Raw genomic sequence first — 23,684 nt, 5'->3', positions numbered from 1 at the left:
AGTAAGAGGGAGAGAAATAGTAGGTGAGATCTAAAGAGAGAATGACACCGAGAGGTGGGGGTGAGAACGGGAGAGATCCTGTAAACTCTTGTTAGCCATTGTAAGGACTTTGGTTTTCACTCTGAGTGAAGTGTGGAGACATTTCAAGATTGTGACTAGCAGTGACACCATGTGTTTTGAAAGCATCCTTCTGGCTGCTGTTAATGATAGATTGTAGGGGTGCCTGGGTGGCTCAGTCGGTTGAATGTCGGACTCTTGATTTCCACTTGGGAATTGGTCAGATCGGCCCTGCATTGGGCTCTGTGCTGGAGCCACAGAGTCTGCTTGGGGTTTTCTCTCTCCCTCTTTCTCTGTCCCTCCTCAGCTTGTGCCCTCTTTCTCCCTCAAAATAAAAATATATATATATAAGCTTTAAAAAAAAGAAGAGATTGTAGAGGGGTGCCTGGGTGCCTCAGTCAGTTGAGCATCCAACTCTTGGTCTCCACTCAGGTTGTGATCACAGGGTCATGGCATCAAGCCATACGTTGGGCTAGGTGTGGAGCCTGTTTGGGATTCTCTCCCTCCCTCTGTCTCTCTCCCTCTGCCCTTTTCCCCAGCTTGTGCTCTCTATCTCTCTAAAAATATAATAAGAATAATTTTAAAAAGAATAGATTGTAGAAGGGTGAAAGTGGAAGACTTCTTTTCAGGAGTGCGGGCAACAGATAATAAAGCGTGGCTTGGATTAAGTTGGTAGTGGTAAAGATGGAGACAGGAAGTGGAATCTGAATGTATTTTGAAGGTAGAGCCAAGGGATTTCCTGGCAGAGTGGCTGTAGGGAATGAGAGAAAGAAAGATATTGAGGATGTTTCTGGCTTGAGCCACCGGAAAGTTGAGTTGCCATCAACTGAGATGGGAAAGGTGCAGTGGAAGCAGGTTTGTGAGGAGAGGCAGGGAGGTGGGGGTGGCGCCTCAACAGGAAGTTGAGTTTGGGACATGTCTGAGATGTCCACCCAACCTCCAAATGGAGATGTGGAGTGAGCAGTTGGATCTATGAGCCTATATTGAGTTGAATCAACTCATCATCATTCTGAGTTACATGGGGAACCAATGGCTACCAGCAGCATTGAGAACTGATTCTGCTCACTTCAAATCAAGAGTGATACCAGAGTTCTTAGTCTTTTCACTACTTGTTTCTTTATAACCCACATATCCAAAAGAGCAGTTTCTTTTCTTGACTAGCTAAAAGCCCTCCAGGCTCAGGTCAAGGGACTTTCACCCCCAGAAAGGTCTTGGCTTTGGAGAAATGGAAGCAGTGGGGGTACTTACCTGTCAGACTTTTGGTGAAAATCAATTGAATGATCTCATGCTAGATTTTGCCTTTTTATCTGAAGTTCTACCTATGTGGCAATTTAGAGAGGTTCTCCACCCCCCCCCCCAAAGGGAAAAAATATATGGTAGCATTAGCTCAGGGTACATGACAAGAAGCTCCAATCATAGAGTAGGAGAAAGTGTATGTTATAAAGGAGCCAAACACCTCACTATAATTAACTGTTTTATCAGCTGCTTTGAAAACATATCATTGAGAATTTCCAAAAGAAAAAGAGTTGGGTTTCCCAGCTGAGACTGTTTGGAACCTGGTCGCCGGGGTTTCCATAAACTAAACTATCATTAAACATTTTCACCACTGAAGGGGGTCATTAGGTGTGCAAGCCCATTTGATTTAAATTCCTATTTATTTTTGGTTGTGGATCTCTATATAGATTTGTGTCCCTAAGGCAGAAAATAAGATAATGACATTTATGGATCTTAAACATGTATTTTCTCAAAGGTCCACATGGATAGAGAAACTAGGGTTGCAATAAGGGGTAGACATTACATCCAAATATTTTGCCTAAATGGCTCCTTGTTCTATTTCCCAGTTCACGAAAAATGACCTGGACTGCCCCAAAGAAGCAATTCTTCCCTTTTATTTACCCACCTGCCACAAAGCAGCGTTCAGCTCTATGTGGACAGATACGGCAAGGGGGAGTGGGCTCGGAAAGGTCCGGGATTGCCTGCCCACAAGGCAGTCCTACAGGGAAAACACTAGGTTCAGAGAGCAGTACCTTCAAGGTGATACAGGCCTGCTGTTGTATCAGGTCCTCTGGTTTTAACTGAGGCCAGATGAAAGAGAATTACACTCAGAGGAATTGTCTTATGCTGATTGGTGCCACCCTGGTTTTAGGCATTCACTTAACATCTGCCAGCTTCGTTCTCAGATAGGCCCTGGGATTCTCATTTAAGCAGGGATCTGAACTTGGACTGCCTCATCTCTACTTTGGCTTCCTGGACTAGATTCTAGTGTCCAGCCACATCTTTCCCCAGCACCAAATTTGGCCTGTCCTTGACTTCATCTTCACAGTGTTCCAGTGGCCAGGTCTCTTGTGACTCCCTGACCCTGACCCACCTCAAGCCCAGAGTTTCTCTCTGCTTAGGCCCATCTTTCATGGTGCTCCTACCTGTGAGCCGCACTGTATCCTCATTTTTTCAAGGTCAGACTCCGGAGCCCCTTAAGTGTAGAAAGCAGTATTTAATAACGAGGGCCCTCCAAGTTTTGCAATACAGCCTATGGTCCCATTTCAGGAATAAGAAACCAAAATTATTATAGTCCCACTTACTCACAGGAGCATTGAGAAAGCCTCCCCAGGCTAAGTCATTCCAGCCAGTCTTCTACCCCCACTACTGGTGATGAGTCACTGAGGCTGCCGCCAGGGATGTGACATTTGGTGACCATGCACTGTGACTTAAGGCACAGGATCGGGATGGGAGAGAGAAAGAAATAGACCAGTCCAGGACAAGGGATTAGACGGTCACCAGTACTCTACTTCCCTCCTGAGACCCTCTAAAATGTTTGTGGCAGCAGAAACATCCCCTTTACGTTATTTTACATTTGGAGGTGGAGAAGAACATTCAGCTAGTCTTCGAAGTGTTTTGCACCCACCTCTGCTCCCTCAGGTGACACCCTCACAAGCTCTGTGAACTCTTTAGATAACCTTCCCCCAACCAAACAAGGCAGTGCTTTCTTCTTATTTCACCAGCACCTAAAACTCTCCTAAGGCAGTCATCTTTTAAAAATGAAATAATTACATTTAAATCACTTAGAACAATGGCTGGCACATAGTAAGCGTTGAATATGTGCTAGCTCTAATTATTATTTTTGTCTCTGGTCTGCAGATGAATCCCGTGCCACTGGCCTCTTCAGATGCCAGTATCTTAACGCCCCCCTTTGGCCCCCACCACACATATGCACAGCCAGATCTCATCTCAGTGAAAACAAAAAACCCAAACAATAGCAACAACAAAAAACAACCCCAAGCGTTATAATTAGATAGGTCAAGGTGTGCTGTTTAGGTGGCTTTTTAAAAATAATCCCCAAACAAAACCACTCAGGGACGTGGAAATTAATTTCAAACGCTTGCATGATAAGCAAATGTAATATGGAGACCTTGTTTGGGTCCTGATTCAAATCAACTGACTATAAAAAGACTCTTTAGAGACAATAAGGGAAACTTAATTACAGACTGGGTATGCATGAAACCAAAGTAGTGTTGTTAATTTTGGTAGGTGTGATAATAGCATTGTGGTTATGTTTTCTTTTTTTAAGTCAATATTTTGAGAGATTCAGAGGTGAAATAATATGATGTCTGGTATTTGCTTTAAAGTACTTCAACAAATAGGGGCGCCTGGCTGGCTCGGTCAGTGCTACATAAGACTTGTGATCTTAGGGGGCGCCTAGGTGGCTCAATCGACTGAGTGACCGACTCCGGCTCAGGTCATGATCTCGAGGTCTGTGAGTTCGAGCTGTCTCTCTGCCCCTCCCCCACTCATGCTCTGTCTCTCTCTCTCTCTCTCTCTCTATCAAAAATAAATAAACATTAAAAAAAAAAAAGACTTGTGATCTTAGGGTAGTGAGTTTGACCCCCACGTTGGGTGTAGAGATTACTTTTAATTAATTAATTAAGTGCTTCAGCAAATAAAAACAGTAAAGACATCAAAAGGGGGGATAGATCAAGTACATATGGCAAAAACTTGGTAATTATTGAATATAAGTGAAGGAAATATGGTGGCTTATTGAATTTTTTTCTCTACTTGACTGAACTGGCAAAAAGAAAATGTTGATGACCACTGGTCTTTAGATCTAAGTTTTCAACAGTACCAGCAAGGTTGTCCGGCCTAGGACCACCGACTGATACTAAGGGATTCAATGAGAGATGGTTGAAACCTGGACCAGAGGGAAAAGTAATAGGGTCAGGGGTGGTCAGAGGTTTGGGAGAACTTGATTCTGGGTCCCTGGAGGTTTGGGAGAGAGAAGCATAGCAAGGTGAGACCAGTGCCATGCTGAGAACTGGGGAAAAAGGAGAGAGATCCAACAGAGAGAGTGACTGTAGGTAAACACCTCCGCTTGTGTGGTGGCATCCAGGCCATTTTGCCCCCAGCCTCTCCTTGGAATAAGCCAGCCTATTTCCAACAGAGCTGGATTAAAGTAATCCCTAGCCGTTCTCCCGACTAGAAACAGAACACTTGTAGGGAGTGAAAAAATAGAAATGACCTCTTTCCCGCCCGCATGCCCCCAAATGTCAAGAATCTCTTAAAAACGCTTGCAGCAACACTCATGGTAAAATTCTGGGAGGCTGTCTCTGTTTCTCTTTTCTTACAATTTTGTTTCAAAGGGGCAAGATCTTTCATGTACTATTTAGAGTTAAGTTTGCAGCGTTAACATTCTTTGGTGATGAGTAGGGCTCATTCACCCTGATGTGAAAGGACCAAGATCACATCCTTCTCTCTCTTGCTGGTGAAAACCAGCAGAGCGCAGGGGGCCCTGGGCACTGGGAGAATGAAGACAAACTTCAGTTGCCTGCTTTACAATGTCGCTGAGCACTGTCTACCTAAATCTCCTGGGCAAATGGAAGTAGTTGGAGGGTGTGAGGCCTTGCCTCCTCTCAGAAAACACTCCAACGAAGGCAACAGGAGACTGTGCAAGAGGACCTACATTTCCATTCATGTCTCAGGCATCAACGATGCCCCTTCTCTCTCGGGCTCTGTTCAGAAAAAAATGTCGGATGCTGAACATATCTATAGCCACCAAGGACACTCCCCATGTGACACCTCAGCCTGATCACTTTTCTTTTCAAGTCTCAGTTCTTGAATTTCTGAAATGGAGAGACAGACAGACAGACGGAGATGGAGAGAGGGAGAGAGGGAGAGAGGATACCATATTTCTATATTTGTCTCTTCTCACTCTGAGGTTTGATGAGAACTAATGAAGTAGAGACTGTACCTGGCCCCCTGGGAAGAGATGCCTTTGTGTGTAAGGGAACGATGTCTTTTTCTTTATTTTCTAAAGATGTCTTTCCCATTAATTGCCTGATTTTGTGAAGTATGAAGGAATTTGGTTTCCTTTCTATTTTAGTTCATTATATTTTTTCTTTTTTTTTTATTTTTTTTATTTTTTATTTTTTTTGGGACAGAGAGAGACAGAGCATGAACGGGGGAGGGGCAGAGAGAGAGGGAGACACAGAATCGGAAACAGGCTCCAGGCTCCGAGCCATCGGCCCAGAGCCTGACGCGGGGCTCGAACTCACGGACCGCGAGATCGTGACCTGGCTGAAGTCGGACGCTTAACCGACTGTGCCACCCAGGCGCCCCTCATTATATTTTTTCTGACTCAACAATACTTTTAAAGAAAAGCTGGATTGTATTCCCACTAGCAGTTTAATAGAGTAATGTTTCAAGTGGGTTATAGGAAAATCATGTTAATCTTTTACCTGGAGCAAGGAGAAATAGATCACCTCTTTGTCGATCTTCCACTTCCTGCCAAAGGTATGAATCGTGTAAAAACACTGATCTTGTGTAGGCGGTGAGAGAATATTGAAAAAATAAGACTTCGCCCAGAAATGGCAGTTCCCCTTTTGTCTTGACAACAAACTTCTTCGTTTCTTTGGGGACTTATGCTTCCCTTCCCTGGCAAGTCCTGGTAATGCCGTCAGTCACAGTGCCCCATCCCTCTTCTGACTTCACTGGGGATATGCCCAAGCAAGTTGACCAATCCAAGTATATCATCATTCTAACCATTGTCATCAGTTCAGAGGTTGGTGAATAACCCAAGTGGGCCAAACGGGGCTTTCAAAAGCTGGCGTAGCACGATCCAACAGAGCTCATCTACTCTTCATTGATGTTCTTGCTAGTTTGGATCAATGGTACAATGGAGCCCCTGCTCTGAGCTAAGTTCACACTCTTGGTGCCCAGCCAAAGCAGCTACAACCTGGGGGCCTTCCTGCCTGGGCCATAAGCTAACTAAAGCATCATCAAGGTTCCAAGGCAATGGAAGCTCCTATGGTTTGTCAAAGCCAGGCCTCAGACAATACTTTTGGACTTGGTGAGGTGAGGATGAACCATTTCACCTAAAGACACAGTGCTCCCAAAGGGAAACTCACCAAAACAAAAGGAAGATTTGGGCTGATGTTCCAGACTCTGGGAGAAGACCTAAAGATTCTTAAGGTAAGGTAGTATCATGAGGGGCTTTCCCTGATCACCAAAAGACCCGTTTTCCCCTTTTCTCCAAGGTAATGGATGCCTGGACACAACTACACCTGGCTAACCAAGCAGGGACCATGCAAGAGAGACAAAAGATGGCTCAAGGTGATCTGAGGGCACCTCTAGACAGAGGATAGGCTGTCATAACTTTTAAGTACCTTCTTCAAGGTCCACAGTGTTAATCCCTACCATTGGCACCTGAATGCTTCAGAGAATGATAGTTTCTCTAGAGACAACCTGGTCCAGAGGTGGTTGGCATGAAAAACACTCTAGGCTTTTCTCTAGGACGGACTGAGAAATAGGAATCCCAGGTGGGTTAAGAAGCGAGTGCCTTTCAGATTAACTGAGTGGTAGTGAGAGAGGGACATGGGGGAAGAGTGCCATTTTATTTTCACTGGAAGGCCTGGTCTACGCGCTGAAGTGAGGCTACTTTGACATTTTCCCAGTTATATGTGGAATCTTGTGTTAAGCTTATTTGGCACCATATTTCTACTTTATTTTTGAAAGTACTCTTTAGAAATTGGCACCTAAGGCAGCTGTCTGTCTGGCCTGACCCTCAATCCAGTTCTGAATCTGTGTGATTCCTTCTTTGCACCCTCTGTGCTTCCCCAACCTCCTTTAAATAGGTCATGCTATCTCCCACCAAGGGCCAACGGAATGTATTAGTAACAGAACTCCACAGATAAAGGCTTATCTGCAGTGGTGACTGTTAGTTGCAATTTGTTCGGGGCCTACTTCCCCTCTGACCTGTCTCCTGAGGCCTCACTTCAATAGGCCCTGCCATTGGTTATAATGCCTCACTTAGACCTTTCTGGATCTTTAATCTTGTAATGCTAATGAAAGCTTTATCCAATTTATGACATCCTACTAATAAAAATGTTGGCATGCATGGCCCTTATCCTCTTGGCTGGTGATAAAACAGTCTGTGAGTCTAGTTGGGACTGACTTTGACTCAAGTGTTCCTTAGCCAGAGGTGAATTGTTTCTTTTTTATTTATTTCATTTTATTTTTTTTTTAAGTTTATTTATTCTGAGAGACAGAAAGAGAGAGAGAGAGAGAGAGAGAGCATGTCCGTGCCTAAGTGAGGGAGGGTCAGAGAGACAAGAGACAGAATCCCTAGCAGGCTCCATGCTATCAGCGCAGGGCCTGATGTGCAGAGCCAGGGCTCAAACCCATGAACCATGAGATCACGACCTGAGCCGAGATCAAGAATCAGATGATGAACCGACTGAACTACCCAGGCACCCCATGAATTGTTTCTTTATATCTATCCGGTGGCTATCTGAATTTTATAAATTTAAATATTCTCCTATCAGAGAAAATACCCCAGGTATAAAGTGTGACCTTTATGTATAAGGAGACAGAGAATCTGTCCAAGTCAGATTACTGAATTTAAACGTTCAATTGAATTCCCTTGCTTGTGTTTTGCTTTTGGACACACAATACCAAAAACATTTCAGAGGTCAGTGGTGGGCATTTGAATTCCTTAAATGGAACAGCGCAGAGCAATCAGCTAGTTAATACTATTTTACAAGATTCTAATGTGAGAAGGCAGCAAAAACTCTGCTTTCAGGCTGTGCTTTCTGAAACACAGCAAGTAAAACAGATTAGGATTAAAAAGAAATAGAGCCATATCCATTTTAGATGTGCAGAATGAAATGGCCAGGAGTTAGCACCATGCAGTGAGATAGAACATCACTCAGTGAGATAGAGTGACCAACTGCCTGGGTTTGCCTGGGGCTGTTCCGGTTTTAGCACTGAAAGTCCCACATCCCAGGAAACCTCTCCATCCCAGGCAAACTGGAACATTTGGTCGTCCTAAAGTGGGTCAAGTCGCAGACCACAGGTCCTGGCCAAAATAAATAGGACTGTCCAGGTATTTTTGTGGTTGATGCATATTATTTGTCTCAACATCTTTGTGTCTTAGTAAAAGAAGAGTTAAATTCCTCAACCTCCCACTCAGAATTGTTAAAAGAAATTGCCTCAATTCATCACTAGGCAGTTTGCAAATGCGAGATGCTATAAAATTATAAATAATAGCTTGGAAGTGATTTTCATGCAGCTAGTAGACCTTACCTGGCTGACGCCAAGGTCTTGCTGTGTAACTATTAGAGCTTTCCCTATGGAGAAAATCTAGCCCACTGTGAGTAACTTTACATTTCTTTCATTCCTGCTAATGTTAAGCCACCTCTAAGGACAATACAGAGCAACCTTGGCTCCGATTTTGTTGAACCCAGCTGGATGCAGCCAAATTATGGGCTTCGTTTTGGGTGGAGCATATTTTTGTGGGCTGTGGGAGACCTGTAATTTTTTTTTTTTAATGCAAAACCATTTATAGCTTTGGGTGATGTAAAATCCTCAGGGTGCCTACAACAGTGTCATGCAACCGAAGGGCTTCCCGCATGATCCAGATGGGACACAGTGGAGCCAGGGCCTCACCCAAGCCTCTGTCCACCCACTCTCCACATCTCCTGCACCGGCCCGCCCTCAGGCAGGGCAGCGGGCTGCAAAGCCTTTTACTTCTTTCTCTGCTTGTGGTTCAGAGGTTTCAATTACCAGCCAGGTTTTCTTTTTATCGAGAGAGCTATTGTTTGAGGCTGCGCATTCATCCATCTGTAAGTACCTCAAATCGTCTGACTTACTAGCTTCAGAACCATGGCAACAGCAGAGTTTTGTGCAAGAGTCCTAGGTGAGAAGGCAAACCTCATTTGTAGGTGAAGCCCTACCGTAGCCTGGCTGATATATCACAGGCCAATTGCCCAAACTATGGGACTTCTGTTTCCTCATCTGTTAATGAGAGAGTTGGATTACATTAGCTGTAAAGTCCTTCTAGCCTCTGAAGTTGGATGATTCAATGCAAGAGTGCTAAGTGGAGAGGAATAGGGGAAAGAGAGGGAAAAGATTAGGAGATGCAGGGTGAAGTTTAAGCAGTAAGGTGGAAGCCCAAGCCCTGTAGAGAAAAGGTGGCCAGGGCGAGATCCTCATGCAAAGGGCTAGCCAACTACCATTAGGACACAAATAGCTGCCCCTCAGTTCTAAGGAGCTTGCTGGGCTATGATGGGATCTTATTTCTTCCCCATCGTCACCCTAACTTACGGTACAAGTGCTACTCAACAGCCTTCCACTGGGGGTGATAGGAAGGAAAGAGTACCACAAAGTCTAAAAAGGTAACGTTAAAAAAATTGGTTCTAAAAAAATAGCTCAGAAATCCATTAAACTGAACTCCACTTACAAATAGCTCATTTTCTCAACAAAACAAAACCGCTGCACTTGTACAGATCTCAGTGGGAAACCCTGAATTAGCAAACAGCCCTACAAATGCAAGTTCATGGAAGTTATTACACACAGCATGGCTACATGGGGGATGAAACAAGGAAGCAGAAATCATCCGGTTGCTTGAACTGGACTTCACTCTGGGCTCTCCAGCCCTGGGTCCAGTGTTCTTCATTGTAGGTCTCCAAGAAGTCTGCGTTACTGGGATCTGATAACCTCTGTGATCATAAAGGATCTTAATTGAAGCAGGGTCCAGAGGAGTATCATTTACCAGAACACTTTAGTTCCTGATGGTATAATGGTATTGGTGGTCCTCAATTTTTGCTACTCCCTCTATCCAAATTAACTTCATGGGTATAGCCCACAAAAGAAAATAACAATCCATTATCTATCCTAGATTCCTTCATCCTGGGGTCCCAAGAATTCCAAGGGATATGCACAGTAGTAACACAAATCTGAGAGCTACTTTTGTAATTTTAAAAGTTGTATTGGCAGTTATGAATTTGCCTGAGTCTGTTCCATTCCTGAAACTTTGTAGCTACCTTCACATTCACTATAGTTAAGCAGGCACATTGAATGACGCCAGGAATTTACTCGGGTCCAATCTCCGTTTACCCATTGTGAGTTTCATCTCACAATGGCTACCTTTATAACCTTGACCCTCTAATCCCTCCAGATATGACCCCTGATAGTTTGCATTTGGTCCTTATAATTTTTTAACTTTATTATGGAAAATTTTATATAGATGGGTGAATGGATAGATGATAGATAGATAGACAGACAGATAGATGATAGATACAAAGAAACAGAGACAGACAGAACAAGAGACAGAGAGAGGAAATAGTATATTAACCTCCATGTAGCCATCACTGAGCTTCCATATTATCAACTCATTTGAAGTCCAGAAGAGATCATTTTAAACACTCTGCTCCTTTAAACAATGAAATTATTTTTTATAATATTTATGAAATGAAACAAATAACAACAATGGCCAGAAGAGAACTGCAGGCAGTGAATTTTCTGTTATTGAATTTCCTATATGTAATCACAGCAGTAGAAAGGATAGAATAAAAATAAAATGAATATTACAGTACTAAGAAAGAGAAAGGCATAATATTTATTCAATAGTGTTTATATCTATCTAGCAGTTTGAACTTGATTCTTTGGTTACCATCTGATATAACAATATTTTATATACATAATTGTCCAATAACTAATAGGTGAATATTAATAAAATGGATATGTTGATAAAAGGTTCAATTTAGGCAACTATTAAATCATAACACAAATGTAATATTTTATTTTCTTGATTCATTCTTCAGTTTTAAAATAATTAACAATCAAGAAAGCAAAATAAATTTCAATTTAAAAACTACTGTTCAAAATCAGTAAAATGTTTCAGGTATGAACTAAAATTTCTACTTACCAACAATAATATTACACATTGTGGTTCAGTCTCTGTTTCCCTATTTTCAATTTTCAGCATAAATAAACACTCCCAAAGGTCACATGGAATAACTGAATTGGAGTAACTGAAGTTTTCTTTCTTTGTCTTGTACAATTGCTACACTGTCCTAGTTGATTTCAAATCTACTTTTTAAAGGCAGGAACATGTTCCACAGGGTTAAAAATATGCACTTGAGCAGAAGTGAGCTCCTGGTTCAAGACCAGTACAGATTTTATTAATGTTTTAAATTCTCTACAAATAATGCACCCCTTTATTGTCTACACCTTGGGTGAGTTGCTTGCACCATATGTTCCTTATGGACACTGTTACATACTTGTTCATGTCTATCTAGTAGCGGCCTGGGGACCATGTTCTTCTCAGTACTCTGGCTCTATCCAGGCCTTAGTTGTATGTTTCCTCTGTGTCTAACATCTCTGACTTTGTCCACATTAATATTAGATAATTTTAGACAAATTGCGCTTTGACAATCCTGCAAGGTACATGATTTTTTAGCTTTTCAGAAAGTATCTCTCTTTAATAAAGCTATTTTTTTCCTTCCCTGTTTTTTTCAGATGTGCCAACTAAAACAGAAAAAAATTAGTTTGATTAGGATATAATTGACACATAGCACTGTCTAAGTTTAAGGTACACAGTATAAAAAGTTGACATACATATGTTGTGAAATGATCACCACAGTAAGCTTAGGTTAACCTCCATTACCTCATATAGTTACAAAAAGAATGTTTTTCCCTTGCGATGAGAACTTTGAGGGTCTACGCTCTCAGGAAGTTTCAAATATATCATACAGCATGTTAACGATAGTCATCGTGGGAACATGACATCCTTAGTACTTATCTTATAACTGGAAGTTTGTACCTTTTGACCATCTTCATCCAATTTCTTTACCCCCTACCCCTGACCTCTAGTAACCACAAATCAGATCTCTTTTTCTATGAGTTTTGTTTTCATTTTTGTTTTACATTCCACACATTCATGAGATCATACAGTATTTGTCTTTCTCTGACTTATTTCACTTAATGGATGCCTCAAGTTTCATCCATGTTGTTGCAAATAACAAGATTTCCTTCTTTCCTAGGGCTGGATAGTATTAGTTATTAGTTTTTTATGTCTGAATAGTATTCCATTGTATAAAGAACGTTGTTTCTTTGAAGATATTACTGAAAGCTTCAAGAAGTAGCCACTGTATCTACAATCCCACTTGATATCTCTTTACAAAGCACTCTAAACCTCTCATCTTAGTAGGCATACTGTCTGAGTCCCATGAGACAATGGGAAATAACTTAACCAAGTGCTTGGCTACCTTCTGAGAAGGCTGCCACCTTTCCCCTGGAGAAAGAGGGGAAACTAGCAAACTCAGTTCAGCCATTCCACATTTTAAGAACTACTATTTTTAACATTTATTTATTTATTTTTGAAAGGCGGGGAGGGGCAGAGAGAGAGGAGAGAGAGAGAATCCCAAGCAGGCTCCACACTGTCAGCATGGAGCTCAGTTCAGGGCTCGAACTCACAGACTGTGAGATCGTGATCTGAGCAAGCCAATGCTCTTTAGATATTTATTCAAAATCTCTTTAGTGGGACAGACACATTTTTAAAATTCCATTTGAGATTACTGTCTAGTCTGGTGGGAGTATGACCAAATTACGTTTTCACCAGTTATATAAAAATCCTCCTGTGAAGATCTGCATTGACTGACACCATATAGCCAATGTATTCCATTGATTTTTTTTTTCACTGTTTACTTATTAATTGGTGCTCTGGGCGCCTACTCAGCTGGCACACTCCTTAATCCAGATTTTGATCAGGATAAAGGAATAAGTAATTAGAAGCTCAGGGTAGGAGAATATGATAAAGCCTGATGGAGTATGGGCTACTGCCTTATTTCTGTTTCTGTTGTTTTTCATTGCTTCTTATTATTGTTTTAACTATTATGCTCGCCTTTTTTTTTTGTGTGTGTGGCTATACCCTTTAACTACCAAAGGAGCTAGTTACATGGCCACTGTTAAGTATATTGGAAAACTGCCACCTAATGTTAGTTTTTTAAAAATATTCTTTGGACCAGAGTGGGGGGTGGTGCTTTAGAAGTATGTAGTAGTAATTTAGTGTTTGGTACCCCCAGAATTAATTTGATATGCTCTGTCAGCTGGTTCCCATATCTAAGCCGATGTATAGACCCGTAGCCCCTTGAATGAAAGGGAGATTGGGTCATTTTGAAGAAGGACACTGCAATACTGCAACAAAAATACACCGCACATCTTTCTACAAGCCTTCTGTATAGGATCTACATTCATTTGCTATACTGGCTGTACACAGGAACAAATGAAAAACCCATAGTTTTATGGAATTACTAAACACTGGCTCTGTAGTGGGTGGAATAAGATCCCTAAGATTCATGTTCACCTGGAACCTCAGAATATGATCTTATTTGGGAATAGTATCTTTGCAGATGTAATTATAAGGATCATGCTAGAAAAGAATGGGACCTAAATCCAATTAAAATGCCCTTAAAAGAGATAGAGACAAAGGAAAGAAGACCATGCGAAGATGTAGGCAGAGATCGGAATTGTGCAGCCAGAAGTTAAAGAAGCATGGAGCCAACAGGAACCACCAGAACTGGAAAAGTGAGGAAAGATCCTTCCCTAGAGACTTTGAGGGATAAGAGCCCCACCAACACTTTAATTTCAAATTTCTGTTCTCCAGAACTATGAGAGAATACATTTCTGTTGTTTAAAGCCACCAAGTTTGTGGTAATTCGTTATGGCAACTGTAGGAAACTAACACAGCCTTCTAACTTGATACTAATCCTTGAGGACCCAAAAACTCACTATAGTCTACAGGTCCACCAGGGGCTTATAGAGGACAGGAAATATGATGTTTTGGCCCAAGGCTCACCCAATAGTGAGCTCAAGAGGTCCATAGACTCATTATATGCTTATTTCCCAAGTTTCTGAATGTATAATTGGAACAGACATCCTAGGCAACTGAGAGAATCACTACACCACCTTCATGACCCATGGAGTAATGGCTATTGTAGGAACAGCTAAGTAAAGCATCCTGGAGCATCCTCTCCTAATGAGAATAATAAATGAAAACCAATACTGCATCCTCGGGGGAGTTGTCAACTTTAGTGACACTCTCAAAGACTTGAAAGATCCCAAGGCAGCAATTACTTTCACATTGCCATTTAACACATGGACAGTGGATGAGGAAGGTAGATAAATTTTGGAGAATGATTATAGATTATCATAAATCAATCAGGCATTTTTTTGAAGTTGCTTTTCCAATTTGGTATATATATTGGAGCAAATCATCTCAGACTCTGACTCCTAATATAGAGCTATTGATCCAGTGAATGCTTTGTTTCCCCCTCTGTTAATTTACAAGACCCACCAGCAGCCATTTGCTTTCAACTGGCAAGGATTTGCCTCAGGGCTACATCAACTTTCATGCCTTCTGCATAATCTAGGCCAAAGATATCTTGGTGATCTTAACATTCTACATAAATTATGATGCTCCATTAATTGATGGCATGCTAATTGGACCCAAGGCACACAAAGTAGCAAACACCACAGATACCTTACTTGCATGCATGCATGCCATGGAGTAGGAGAGAAACCTCATGAAAATGCAGGGGCTTTTTTTTTCTTGGTTTTAGAAACAATATGCACCAATTTTGATGTGTTACTACAGCCCATTTACTGAATAACCCAAAAGCTGCCAGTTTTGAATAGTGCCCAAAGCAAGAGGTTCTACAGCAATTTTTGGTCATATGACCTAACAGATCCAGCCACATTCCAAGTATTAGTGGCAAAGAGAGATGTTTACTTCTAGCAAGTTCTAATAGAAGAATCACAATGTAGACTCCTGGGGTTTGGGAGCAAAGCTATGCTCTCTCCTTCAGATAACAATTCTTTTTTCTTTAAAGAAACAGAGCTACAGGGCCCTGGTAGGGACATTTAGGACATTAAGTGACAATACAAAGTGAGCTGTTCATCATGAACTGGGTGATATCTGATCCAGCAACTTATAAATTGAGAGTATGCTCAGCAGCAATGACCATCAGTAGAAATAACGACTAAGAAATAGGACTCAAGAAAATTCTAAAGACACAAGTAATTTGTATGAGCTGTGCCTTAGACTCCCACAGCACCTAGTCCTGTGATGTTGCCTCCTTTTCCTCAGTATATAACTATGATGTCAGCAGGAGTTCATTATGATCAGCTGACTGAGGGGGAAAAACTCAGATCAGGTTTATACGTGGTTCCACACAGCATGAACCAAAGGGGACTGCTACAGCGTAATAGCCCAAATCAGATGCAAGTTAAGACAGCAGTAAAGGGAAATCCTTCCAGTGTGCAAAATGAAAGAAGTGTATTTGGTTATCGACCCTGTCAGTACTGAAAATAGGCACTGATTCATGGACAGTGGATGGATGATTAGGGAATTGAAAAGGACAGGAAGGGGAGATTGGTGACAGGAGGACTGGAAAAGGTATAGAGATGGATGTCTTGAAGTGGGCACGGAGTAAAGATGTGTGTTTTGCTTGTATATGCTCACCGCATAGAAGGCTGTCAAAAACTCAAGATGGTATGTTGACCTATTCTGTGGATCTCAGCCAGATACTCCAGTGCTTAATGAATTCAAGTCCAAAGTAGTCATGGCAACAGGAATAGAAGCTCCTCATGGGCTCAACAATATAGACATCTTCTCACCGAGGTTGATATGGCTACTGCCACTGTTGACAGCCTAACCTGCCAACAGTGAAAACCTACACAGAGTTCCTGGGCAGGGAGAGCCACCAGCCACCTGGACCCACCAGCCACCTAGCCCATCTGTTGGCAGATTCATTACATTGGGTCCTTTCCATTATGGAGGAAGCAGCAAAGAATAGAGAAAGTCAGTGAAATCAAAGTAAAAGCAAACCTGCTGCATCTTGTATCTGCTGCCACAAGGAAGGAAGCACGACTCTTGGTTGTGCCCCTTTGGGTTCTGGAGGCAACACATTACACCCCTAGAAATGCTATTCCAGCTAATATACTAGGTGACACCGAAGGCTTCCAGCTTATTAACATGCAGCAGGAGATACACAGGAAAGAGCTCTGCAGCAAGTCCAGGCCATGCAGCAATCAGCCCTGCCACCTCAGCCACACGATTCACCAGATCTTATGCTGCTGGGTTGCACCGGTGGATTTCCCCTAGTGTAGTAAGGAGTCTATGGCAAGCTCTAGAAAAAAAATCACAGTGCAGATTTCTCAGACTCTGGGGTGGATTCATGTTACATCAGAGAAGTATGTGTCCTTTGAGAAAGAGCTCTAGGTGTACGACTAGGTCCTAGTAGGAATGGAACACTTGACCTTGAGATATGAAGTATCCATGATTCTGGAACTGTTAATGAGCTGTATTCTGTCACATTCACTAAGTCATAAAGTCAGGTTGGTCCAGCAAAATTTATCATAAATTGACCATGGTACATCCCGGATTAAGCCCAAGCAGGGCTTGAAGGCATAAGACAGCTGCATACCTACATGGCCTAGACCCCATGTCTCCACCCAGATAGTTACACTGGGTTGTACCTCAGACCATATGAGAGATCCCACGAGGCCGGCTGAAAGACCTGTCTGAACTTGGTTTATGAATAGGTTAGTTTAGTCTGTGGATATTTCAAGAGGTAGCCTTAAAAGACAGTGGAAAGGGAAAATCTTCCCAATGAGCAGTATACCTGCCATCCAGTCTTTATGGAAGGAGAAGGGGCCCAGTGTGAAAATATATGTAGATTCCCAGGCAGTGATGTCTGGTCAAAAGCCTAGAAGGAAAAGAACTGAAAGATCAGAGGCGAAGAGGTCTGCGGTAGGATGAAGGTGTGGGCACAAAGTGTGAAGATTTTTGAGTCACACATTAATGCCCACACTGAGAGTGAGTGCCTCTTTCAATGTGCACCCATAGACATCTCTCTTGGCTCACTCTAGCCCCCACCCTGCTCAAAGATCACCACACTCTATTGTTGAAGCCTGTACAGACTCAAGCAAAAGGGACAGGTGGAACATAGCAGAATGTACTATGTTTTAAAACTGCCACACAGACCCTGTGCTTAACATAGATGCTTTGATGGTCGATGTCAATGACATACGAAGAGGCTTCCATTCTATCCCACAGTCAACAAATGGGACCTGAGTGAAATGTATGCTGTTTTCCTAAGAAGAAAGTTTGCAATGCCCAGATCTAAGTCATTATAACGTTCCTCCCAACTACCATGAAGTATTATAGAAAGCATACCTCTATCCAGGTCCATGGGTTATTATTCATATTTAAATTTCATAAATGGAATCAATGTAACTGCCTATAAAAGTGTTTCAATACACTCATTTTGAGAATGTCTTAGATGATATTCTTGGTAAGATCGAGATTAGATCATCTTGAATTGGACACTTATGATAAAAAGTTCTCCAAATGTAAAAACAGAACTACCTTACAACCCAGCAATTGCACTGCTAGGTATTTATCCAATGGACGCAGGTATGCTGTTTCGAAGGGGCACATGCACCCCAATGTTTATAGCAGCACTATCAACAATAACCAAAGTATGGAAAGAGCCCAAATGTCCATCAATGGATGAATGGATAAAGAAGATGTGGTATATACATACAATGGAGTATTACTCAGCAATCAAAAAGAGTGAAATTTTGCCATTTGCAACCAAGTGGATGGAACAAGAGGGTATCATGCTAAGCGAAATTAGTCAGAGAAAGACAAATATCATATGACTTCACTCATATGAGGACTTAAGACACAGAACAGCTGAAAACAAGGGAAGGGAAGCAAAAATAACATAAAAACAGGGAGGGGAACAAAAACATAAAGACTCTTAAATATGGAGAACAAACAGAGGGTTACTGGAGGGGTTGTGGGAGGGGGGATGAGCTAAATGGATAAGAGGCATTAGGGAAACTACTCCTGAAATCATGGTTGCACTATATGCTAACTGACTTGGATGTAAATTTTAAAAAAATAATAAATTAAACAAAATGGTAAAAAAAAGAAAAAAAGTTCTCCAAATGTGCTTTTTGACTTAATAAAATTTGGCATTTGTGATAATGAGGTAATATTGTTAGACATACCTGTCTGGTTGCTCCTGTTACTGTAAGGAACCCTGTGTCTGGCTCCAAAGACTGGCTATAAAAGGTGTGGAAGTTGCTAGGTCGTCCTGGAGAGGATTCTATCAAAGCAATCCATGAATGTGTCAAGCCAAACAAAAGAGATGTAAAGAATGGCTCAGACCGTGGCCATCTTGGGAAAGCTAAATGGTAGTAAGAATAGCTAACATCTAGTGAATCCTTACCACGCGCCAGCCATGTTTCTGAGCACTTTCCATGTTTTGTCTCCTTTGAACTTCATAGTAACCATATCGAAGGTTCATTATTATTATTTCACAGATGAGAAGAGTGAGGCTCAGTTTGAGCAAGTTGCCAAGAATTAGTAAGTGGCAGAGTTGGAATCCCAATGCTGTTTTGTCTCGTTAAGAGGTGAGCAGAAGGAGCAAAACACAATAATATAAAGGCAGCCAGGCTAGAAGTAAAAGCTATCAAAAGAATGGGGTGGGGTAGAGGGATGAAGCAGATGAGATCAGGAGGCTCAGGAAATGAAGTTCACAAGCACGACACATGTAGGAGCCATGGGTACTTTACCAGGGCAGGAGCAGTTCCGATGAAGCACTGTGCCAGGAAGGAGCTAAGGCAGAATCTAAAGTAACTCAGGGGCGCCTGGGTGGCTCAGTCCGTTAAGCATCTGACTTCCGCTCAGGTCATGACCTCGGGGTTTGTGAGTTCCAGCTCCGAGGTGCTAATGGTGCTAACAGCTCGGAGCCTGGAGCCCGCTTCGGATTCTGTGTTTCCCTCTCTGTCTGTCCCTCCCCCACTCACATTCTCTTTCTCTCTCAAAAACAAACATAAACAATTTAAAGTAATTCAAAGTCATAGAACCAATATTACACAAGTATAGAGGCACATGCACCAGTGTGGCATTACCATATTCCTTGTGTGAGATGTTCCTCTTAGGTGTCACAATAACAAAAGTCATTCTAGAAATTACATTTAGAGATACTTAGTATCTTGGGCTACATCTGAGAGGCCCTAAAACATAAAGAAATATTTGAGGTGCCTGGGTGGCTCAGTTGGTTAAAGCGTCCAACTTCGGCCCCGGTCATGATCTCACAGTTTGTGGGTTTGAGCCCCGCGTCAGGCCCTGCGCTAACAGCTCAGACAGAATCCGAGCCTGCCTCAGATTCTGTGTCTCCCTCTCTCTCTCTGCCCCTCCCTTGCTGGCACTGTCTCTCCCTCTCTCTCAAAAATAAATAAACATGAAAAGAAATTTTTTAAGTAAAGAAATGCTTCTTCTCTGGTCCAACAGCTACTGAATTGTTTTATTTTATAGTTCTACATGGTTGATACGCACCAGAAATGACTTTGTATAACCTATGCCTTTGCTGGCTAAGTTAACACAGAGAACATTCGTCTTGCTGAGTGTTCAATAGCATATACTCACTTTATAGGAAGTTGTAAATTTGCCCTCCAGTAAGTTAGTGTCTAGCCTTACACAGTAGTCGTGCTCTTTTTAAAAAGTGTACAAATTAAAGTTTTTGGTAAACTATGTCTTAAATATCTGCTTAATTCAACTGATTGATTCTTTAGGAATATCAAAGAACACACTGCCTCAATTTTTTTTAATGTTTCATATTCTAAGTCATCTTAGAGTAGGGAAAAACCTGTGTTGGCCTTTCTATTTTCAGCCCCACCATGGGGTTTGAGTCACCATGTTCCAGCCCCAATGAATTAGAGATAAGGGGAGAAAGGCACAAAAAAGGTTATCAGGAAACAGGGTTATCTTGTCTGTTTGCTCTGCTCCCCCCTGGCACCTTTCGGTGGTTGCTCTTGCCTGAGCATTCTCCTAGTTTCCATCTGCCTCCCACCCCCCAACCCACAACATGCTGTTGGAATGGAAACACAGAAGGCATTTGGCTGAGAGTTATTTGGAAAGGCCAAATCTAAACCACACTGGTGACCAGGTGTTTAGTGGAAGTCAAACTACATGTATGGCAAGAAGTGGGGCTGAGCAGGGGAATCTCCAAGACCACAGAGGATGAGGTGGGCACAAGGGACCAGGCATTAACTGTCAGAACAATCCAGCTGGGATAACAGGTGGTGTTGCAGGAGGTGGGGGCAGTACACAGCAGGGATTTGGGGAACATAAGATCCCTGGAGATCCAGACGTGCAGATCTCAGCAGTGGGTTGTCTGGCAGCTCAGAGCAGCCGCTTTGCACCATATGAAACAGTGGTGCATATGAAACTTTAGACCATATGAAAGAGTGGGGTACTCAGCTTGGACAGGGACTTGTCTGAGAGGACCGTCCTGCCATCATCCATCCTGATCTGTGAGAAACTGGAGGTGCCCCGACAGCTTAGTGGGAGAGTAATACCACATTTAGTTCAGCAAGTCAAAGATCAGGGGGCGCCTGGATGGCTCAGTCGGTTGAGCTTCTGACTTTGGCTCAGCTTGTGAGTTCGAGCCCCGCCATCAGGCTCTGTGCTCACAGCTCAGAGCCTGGAACCTGCTTCAGATTGTGTCTCCCTCTCTCTCTGCCCCTCCCCTGCTTGTGCTCTGTCTCTCTCTCAAAAATAAATAAACATTAAAAAAATATTAAGAGCAAGTCAAAGACCAGCAACTGAGTATGCTTATAATAATTAAAATGATTTCTTAAATACTTATTTTTGGGAGAGTGCCAGCAGGGGAGGAGCAGAGAGAGGGAGACGGAGGACCTGAACTGGGCTCTGTGTTGCAGGCTGGAGGCAGTGAGCCTGATGTGGCCAGTGAGGTCTGTGACACTGAGCAGTATGGCTGTGCTGTGAATGGTGTCACCCAGAAAGAATGTTGCTCCCAAGTGGGTGACAGGTAGGGAATGGGTTATTGAGGGTCTCAGGTGTAATGAATGTCCTGACGGGTCCCATGAGACCAAAGATTAAAGAGGGTGTATCCCTTATGCATCATATAGCTTTAAGAATGCTGTAACTCAGGGATCTATAAAGCCCTAAGTCAAGCAGAGGGACAGGTGGAGGGAGAGGCAGGTGTGATAAACCTGAGAAGACAGGCCGGTATTCAAAGCCAAGAGGCCAACGTGAGGCTAACAGTGGGCACCGAGCATGAAGCAGAGATGCTCTGGGAGTACATGCTATTCAGGAATGGGTGGGGTGTGCATGCACACAGGGAGGCAGGTGGGGTGCACACCCAGGGAGGCAGGCTGACAAATATGTGACTCGGGGCCATGGTCAGGGGTTGGTTTCTTTGGAGCTGCCTAAGGAGGGATGTAAGATCGGGACCCTAAACACCTCCTCTAGACAAGTGGTTTTACAAGGCAGATAAAGACGCCAATTAAAGGTAAATACAGAAGTGGTTTTACTGCCACCTCCCTTAGCCTCCAGATCTGGTGGGCACAGGGGTGAGTACGGTTTACAGCTCTGGCCACTGCTGGCAAGGTGCAGAGCATGCTGGGAGCAGAGGGGTTTGCCATCCTGGCCTCCCTCAGGGCCCCAGGCAGCCTGGGTCCACCTCCCCCAGTCAGAGGAGGGTTACAGTGAGACAGCAAGGTACAGCAAGGTACAACAACCCAGGTGGAGTTCATGTTCGATTACCCCAGGCCACCAGAAAGAAAACCAGAGATCATCTCCTTTATGGAACTAACCAACTACAATTCTTGTGTTACTGAGTACAGCCAGGCATCCTCGGCCTGGGTCACCATGAACAGGATGACCACATCTTCATCATTCAAACTCGACACCTTTCAGGGAAAGGAGGCCTGTTACTCATGTTGGTGAAGCAGGTGTAAACTTGGACATCTCCAGAAAATTGAGGCCTATACCCACCCAATACATACACACTAAGCCAGTCTTTCAATTTTATTATAAAAATCTAGTCATGCTCTTGAAGTCAAACACAAGATTTGAGTCTAACGTGGGATTCACAGGTAAATTGCAAGTTGCCCTGTTAAATTTGAATTTCAGATGAATGAATAAATTTTTTGTTATGAATATGCCCCCAAATATTGCATGGTGCATATACTAAAATTATTCATTCTTTATTTGAAGTGAAAATCAAATTGGGTGTTCTGCATTTTTATTTGCTACTGACAACCCTGGTCTAAAGTTAAGCCACTGTATTATATGCTAATTCCACCTTATTGCTTATGTTCAAGGCCATCCTCTGGTTGCCAAAAGGAGAAAGTAGAGGGTACCATCCCAATTAACCCAGTTACCTGAGCTAATGCAATCAGTTTCCTTCAGTTTCTCTGGACTGCGAATAGGCTGCGACAAGGTCGTGGTACCTGGAGTGAGCTGGACGAGCAGGCGCTGGGCTGGAAGACAAGAAGCTGAGTGGATAAGCATATTCTCCCTGCTTCCTGTTTGTTTTTGCCTGAGGCAGGCTCAAGTACATTAGAATCACCTGGAGAGCTTTAAAAACCCACTGATGCTTGGGCCCCACTTCTGACCAATTAACTAAGAATCTATAGGGGTCAGGTCTGGCTTCTGTGGACTTCAAAAGCTCCCCAGGTGATTTTAATGTTCTAATGAGAACCATCATCCTATGCCCTCACTCTGGACCCCATGGCTTCCAGTTTTGCTTACTCAGTTTCCCCCCTTTGAATACTCTCTCGATAGTATTGGCTATATTATAGTCCAGAAAACATGACTAGAACACATGTTCCATGTCAGCATGGTGGCGTAGGAGGGCTTGACCAGAAGGGTTTCTTGACCATGTGGGACCTTGTCCCATGCTGACTCCTGGCTCCATCCAGGCCTCCCACCTGCTCCTGCCTCTCTTCAGCTTTGACATCCCCTCTCTCATTCTTATCTGCTCACAAACACATCAATTCCCAGTCTGCAGCTGGTCTCCCCTTCCGGCCCATCCAAGGGCTGGCCTCTTTGGCTTGGACCAAGGACCCCCTCTGGAGAACTGTTTTTGCAGGCCATGATGATGGCACTGGCTGCTGTCCAGGGCTCCACCCCTCCCTGATTTCACCTCTGGGTCGGGGGAGTTGGGGAGCAACCTTCAGCCTTTAGGCATAGAAAAAATCCAGACTTTGCATTTCCAGAATGGGGATTGGTAGACCCCTTGAGGGTGGTGTGGAGTGAATTTCCTTCTGACAAGCTAGCTGGATAAGCAGTGGTTTGCTTTCCAAATGGGTAGCAGGAAGGGCCTGGCAGTGGCATACTGCCTAGACATCATTGAAAATTGACTCTCCTGCTCTCTCTGGAATTTGACCCAGTGAAGTCAAATGAGCTTTGGGCAATGACCAGCTCAGAGTCCCGAGCAAGATAGAGCAAGCAGGATAGAGCTTTGGATTATTTA

At 43.0% G+C, this 23,684-nt stretch overlaps 1 long non-coding RNA gene across 4 annotated transcripts in view; it reads right to left on the bottom strand.

Annotated features, from left to right (window-relative positions):
- The window catches only part of LOC131496014 (uncharacterized), a 70,900-nt gene that overhangs the window by 22,596 nt on the left and 24,620 nt on the right, over window positions 1–23,684 (bottom strand). For all 4 annotated transcript variants that reach the window (XR_009254264.1, XR_009254265.1, XR_009254267.1 and 1 more), the window contains exon 2: window positions 22,591–22,689. This is a non-coding gene — a long non-coding RNA (uncharacterized LOC131496014). The remainder of the gene's footprint in view (window positions 1–22,590; window positions 22,690–23,684) is intronic.

Source organism: Neofelis nebulosa, chromosome 15 (assembly GCF_028018385.1).
Source record: "Neofelis nebulosa isolate mNeoNeb1 chromosome 15, mNeoNeb1.pri, whole genome shotgun sequence".
Lineage (NCBI taxonomy): Eukaryota > Metazoa > Chordata > Mammalia > Carnivora > Felidae > Neofelis > Neofelis nebulosa.
Note: the sequence above shows the minus strand (reverse complement) of the source record. Positions and strands in the feature narration are given on the sequence as shown.